The sequence below is a fragment of the Triticum dicoccoides genome, chromosome 7A (genome assembly GCF_002162155.2).
Source record: "Triticum dicoccoides isolate Atlit2015 ecotype Zavitan chromosome 7A, WEW_v2.0, whole genome shotgun sequence".
NCBI classification, from domain to species: Eukaryota; Viridiplantae; Streptophyta; class Magnoliopsida; order Poales; family Poaceae; genus Triticum; species Triticum dicoccoides.
Genome location: NC_041392.1, coordinates 742,794,839 through 742,800,781, shown reverse-complemented (window position 1 = coordinate 742,800,781; position 5,943 = coordinate 742,794,839). Strand labels below are relative to the sequence as shown.

Sequence of the window (5,943 nt, the reverse complement as noted above, 5' to 3'; positions counted from 1 at the left end):
TGTAGGGATTAGAAAAAGTTCCTCATAGAGACTTTTTTACCAAACGGGAGGGACTTTTTAGGGACTAAACTAGGCATTTGGGACTAAATGAAGAAGACTCTCAAGGAGAGTCTTTTTGAGACTTTTTGAGACTTTTCCATCAATGCCCCTCCATGCGCCCATTGGCCCGCCACCCCATGGTGTTGTTTGATTGTTATTTTTCTATATACTAGGGACAACATGGTCATTTAATAGCTTCTAGGAAGGGACTAGGGACTTTTTAGTCTCTGGAAACAAACATGGAGGGACTTTTTAGGGACTAGGGACTTTTTAGTTGGGACTAGAAAATGTCCTAGGACTAGAGAACCAAACACCACCTTATAATCCCTCCAAAGTAAACCATACCCCGACTCCAACACAGCTCCGCTCCTCGGTCGCTTCTCCTCCCGCTTGGAGTGGCGTGGCACGGGCCGGCTGCTTCGAAGGAGCTCAGGCGTCCTTGGCATCCGGGGCGGTGCAGCGAGGCAGTGCAGGTGGTGGGGCGAGCACGGTGGGGCTGCGCAGGTGGTGGGGCAGCGCGGTGCTCAGACGCATGTCGTGCGCGTGAGGGAGGGGCGGACAAGCACATGTCTGACGCGCGCGGGCTCGCACGGCGGCGCGAGGTGATGCTTCGGCTCGGGCGGCGCTGCGGTGGTTCGGCAAGGGAGCGGCGTGGATGCGCAAGGGACCTGGCTGTCCAGATTTGTCCGCAGCTCGGGTGGGAAGGATGCGCTCGTGCGGCGAGGGTGGACAGGGGCTTCCGGCGGCTGCCGGGAGAGGTGAGGCGTGCCGCGGGCAGCGGCTCGGCTGCGAGGGGCGCGGCTGGTGTGGCACTCGTTGCGGGTCTGTGAAGGGCCTGGACGGCGCGGTCGGCGCGGCTCAGAGACGTCGTGGATATGCTGCTAGGAGGTTGCGAAGGGTGAAGGTGGTCAGATCCGGCCGGATTTGACCTCGGTGGCTTGATGAAGGGCTCGCTGATGCATGATGTGCGGGGCTCGAGAAGCTGACCCGGGCGAAAGCTTGTCTCCGGCGTGTCCGGAGCCGGCGATGGCGACACTTTCAAGCGCCATTTCCTTCTTGTTGGCATCATCGAGGCGCTCTCAGCTCCAATCTTCGCAGCTTCAAGGGAAACCCTAGATCCATGGGATCGGACGATGATGGTGCTCTAGCATCGTATCCCCTCTCGGGGACTTCGTCTTTGGAGCTAGGCATCATCAAGCGGGACCGATGGAAGTTGGTGGTGTTGGCATCGAAGCTTGTGTGGCAACAATGATGGGCGTGTGCGATGTCGGAGACGCGGCATTGGTTGCGGTAGTCGGCTCTTCTCCAGCGTGTTCATGGGATACCTTGGGTTGTTTTGTTGCGGTGAAGTCGGAGCTGCAGCGGCAGGGCCCTGTAGCGACGATGACATGCAGCAGGTGGTCTGTTCGGTGGTCTTCCGTGGCACCAACCTTGCATAGTTCTTGTTCGGAGCCATCGTTCAAAGTCGGAGTTGTGTTGTCCTTGCATGGGTGGCTGAGTTTTGCGCGGGGTTTCTTGTGTTTCACACGGCCTCTACGGTGTGGGTTGGGTCGACATTTATCTTCGAAGAAGTCGGAGTCGCTTACTCAGAGATTAGGGAGGGCGATGAGGCCTGTTGGGGAGAAGTGATGACGATGACACCGGTGTGTGATGTTGACGAGACCCTCTATGTGAGGTGTGTGGTATTATGTGTGCCGCTCGGCGGTTTGTGACGGTTTTCGTCCGGTTTTCCGTTATTAACCAGGCAACTCTTTTCTGCTTATTAATGAGATGAGACAAAGCTTTTGCCTGCGTTTTAAAAAAAAGTCCCTCCAAAAAATAATAAAATAGAACAGCCTTATCCTTTGGACACCGCCGCCCAGCCTTCACCCCACGCAATCTGCCCCAAATGTATGTCATTGAACAAACTTTGTCTACGATTTACTCTTATCAATCTTGTACCCAACCTTCAGCGTCACTATTTGACATGCCCACTGTATGAACGAATAACCTGTGATCAATTATGTTTACCTGCATGGAATTCCATCAACTAGGTTATCACCTTTCTTCTATCAGTTTGCTGACTATCCTGAATTCCGGATCACCAATTCACCATTCCGTTATTCTGTCTCTTGTCAAACACTGCTCGTTCATCCATTCAAATGTACATCCATATGTGCTGACACATCTTCAAAAAGGAAACGTTTCCAACCATGCCAATAACACACCTCCAAACGGCTGACATGCACATTCCAGTTTTAGAATTATGAGATGACTAGGCTGTCTCAACAATCATCGCTGGTCTTAACAACCAAACTACCCTGGTCTGCCACGCTCTAGCAGTAAAACAGACACGAACATGCTCAAATCGAACAAGTGATGATCCAACTACATGCCATAAAACCAAGTCTTTATAGGCCCGATCACACAACTTCAAATATACGGTTCACAACATCATGCCCACGTAGGGGTTCATGTTACAATATGTCCAAGCAGAGTCTTCCTAAGCGGTAAGCGCCGAGCGACACGACTTCATAAGTAACACACATCAGGATCAAAGGATAGGACCGCCTCATAGACAACAAACACTGTCAGATACGCTTCACTTCATAGCCGATCCATCGGCATGACGTACCCAAACCTACACTCGGTGCAACAAATCTAAAATGTACACCACATGCACAAATTTTAGAAGCCGTCATCACCATCGAATCGTTGACCATCTTCAGGAAAGAGATCCCCATCATCCTTACCAGTCCGGCCATCCGTCGATGACACCACGGCACCCAACGACACCACCTCCCTGCGTGCAAACTGCTGAGCACGTCGCGGTCGCTGCTGGTACACTACAGTAGCATGCCGCCAAGTACCACTAGCCGACACAGCTTGAAGTCTATGTAAGATCTTCCATGCGTAGCACCTGCTAAACAGGCATGACACAACATAGCACTTGTCGGTTAGGCATGACTTGACATCTCCACCGAAACTCCATGCAAGACGAAGCCACTGCACCTCCTTCCTTTGTCTTCCAACACTGCTCCACAAACGATGCTCCCAAAAGAAAAACGACACCGCAGTGCCGGCATCGCCCGATCTGGAAGACCAGGTCCTAGGGTTTCCTCTAGAGTAGCACGAGTGGGTCGATAGTAGTTACATGATGACGCCTTCTTCTAGGTAACGGCGCAAAACAACGCCATCGCCCGCCGTTGGCTCGGTTTTCACCGGTAACTATGTCTTCCTGACTCGCAGCCAAGACTAGATGACGGATCTCGAGATCTGACAACCCAGCCTTAGACGACCATTTTCGACGGAGGAGATGACTACCACCGCCAAGCCCGGGGTCGCCACCCAGGGAGCCAACGTGATGTTGATCAAGACTAGGAGCGTCACCGCGATCCGAAGCCGAACGGGAGGTTGGGCGGCTATAACATGGACGCCACCGCCACCTGCCCTGCGGCTACAGACCTGCCGCCACACTCCAGCCGTCATTGTCCGCCATCACTGCCGAGGAGATCAAGATCGAGCCGCCATAGCGTTATGAGCAGCTGACGCGCAAGAAGGCCACTGTCGCCATTGGGATTTACCTTACCGGCATCAGCAGCGATGGCGAAGAGGAGAGTGGTGGGGGGAGGAGGGAGGCGGGGATGCCTCGGTGCAATGCGGCGGCGCCACATGGGAGCGGGGTTAGGCTCGGGTGACATGGCGATGGAGGAAGGATCCGGCGGTGATGCTAGATCGGGTCGCGAGCCCCTCCTGGTCGCTAGTCGCTAGCCCTTACAATCCTGTTTTTACGTAGTTGTTAAACTCACCATCTCTACAATGCATATGAGTGAATCAAACAAATGATTAAGGTCATCTTCAAGGTTGTAGCCCATTTCTTCCTGATATGTTCGGGCGTGTACGTGTGCCCAACAGGCTCCCCAAAATTCAACCGTCTAGACAATCCAGATTCCCCCAAATCAAGACCATATGTGGTGGAGAAATTTGGTTGCCTGGACCATCCGATATGTTTTCTCCAACACACGGGCCCTACACAAAACCCCACCCAATGACGCACCCTTCACTTTTCCTACCTGACACTCCCCTTCTCGCTCAGTTTCCCACCGTAACAAGACATTTCTCACTGGAGCACTCTTCTTTCCAACCGGATGACTCCCACCTCACCTTCACCATGGGCCTACAGTGGCAAAAAATGCCAGTGTGTCACTACGGGCAGAAAGCGAGAAATGTCACGAGCACCTTCCGACATGTGTTAAATTTCCTCTCCCATGTCCTCCTTTCCATTGACGCCTGCGATTCCCTAGCATTCTTAAGTTTTGACGATCAAATGGAAAGTCCTGATACATCTCCAGCGTATCTATAATTTTTTATTATTCCATGCTATTATATTATGCATCTTGGATGTTTTATATAAATTATTATGCTATTTTATATCATTTTTGGACAAACTTATTAAGCTAGTGCCCAGTGCCAGTTGTTGCTTTTTCCTTATTTTTGTTTTTTACAGAAAAATAGTACCAAACGGAATAAAACCTTTTGACGATTTTTCTTTGACCAGAAGACAAAAACGAATCTTCGGGAGGAGGCCAGAAGAGCCACAAGGTGGCCACAAGCCTTGTGGGCGCGCCCTAGGGGGGGCGCCCCCAAGCTTGTGGGCCTCTCGGGACTCCTCTAACCCTAATCCTTTCTCCATAAATACCCAAATATTCCCTGTATACCAGAGGGACCACCAAAAATACTTTTCCGCCGCCGCAACCTTATGTTCTCGTGAGACCCCTTCTTGAGGCCTTTTCCGGTACTCTGCCGGAGGGGGATTCGATCACGGAGGGCTTCTATATCAACCTTGATGCCCTACCGATGATGTGTGAGTAGTTTAACACAGACCTACGGGTTCATACCTAGTAGCTAGGTGGCTTCTTCTCTCTTTTTGATCTTCAACACAATGTTATCCTCGGTGTTCTTGGAGATCTATTCGATGTAATCTTCTTTTGTGGTGCGTTTGTTGATATCCGATGAATTGTGGATTTATGACCAAATTATCTATGAATATTATTTGAGTCTTATCTGAACTCTTTTATGCATGATTAAGATAGCTTTGTATTTCTCTCCGATCTATTGATTTGGTTTGGCCAACTAAATTGATTTATCTTGCAATGGGAGAGGTGCTTTGTGAGGGTTTAATCTCGTGGTGTCCTAACCCAATGACAATAGGGGTAGCGAGGCACGTATTTGTATTGTTGTCATTAAGGATAAAAAAGATGGGGTTAATATAATATTGCTAGGATTTATCCCTCTATATCATGTCATCTTGTTTAAGGTGTTACTCCGTTCTTGTTAACTTAATACACTAGATGCATGCGATCTGGCCAATCTGTCCTAATGGGCTGCTACTCACATGACTTTTTTCATGTCATGTGGTTGATTGGGCTTTATTGGTGATACGTCCATTTTGCATCGTGCTTTTATATCGACATTTATTGCATTATGGGCTGTTATTACACATTATGTCACAATACTTATGCCTATTCTCTCTTATTTTATAAGGTTTACATGAAGAGGGAGAATGCCGGCAGCTGGGATTCTATGCTGTAAAAGGAGCAAATATTAGAGACCTATTCTGCACAGCTCCAAAATTCCTGAAACTTCACGGAAGTTATTTCCAGAATATATAAAAAAATATTGGGCAAAAGAAGTTCCAGAGGGGGCCCACACCCTGGCCACGAGGGTGGGGGCGCGCCCTACCCCCCTAGGCGCGTCCCCCTGCCTTGTGGGCTCCCTGGTGGCCCTCCGATGCCCATCTTTTGCTATATGAGGTCTTTCGTCCGAGAAAAAAAATAATAAGCAAGCTTTGGGGAAGAAACTCCGCCGCCATGAGGCGGAACCTTGGTGGAACCAATCTAGGGCTCCGGCAGAGCTGTTCTGCCG

General features: G+C 50.3%; 1 pseudogene; it reads left to right on the top strand.

The window, feature by feature from the left end:
• The first annotated feature begins 694 nt into the window (after positions 1-694).
• Positions 695-5,943, top strand: part of LOC119334166 — a 138,353-nt pseudogene continuing 133,104 nt past the window's right edge.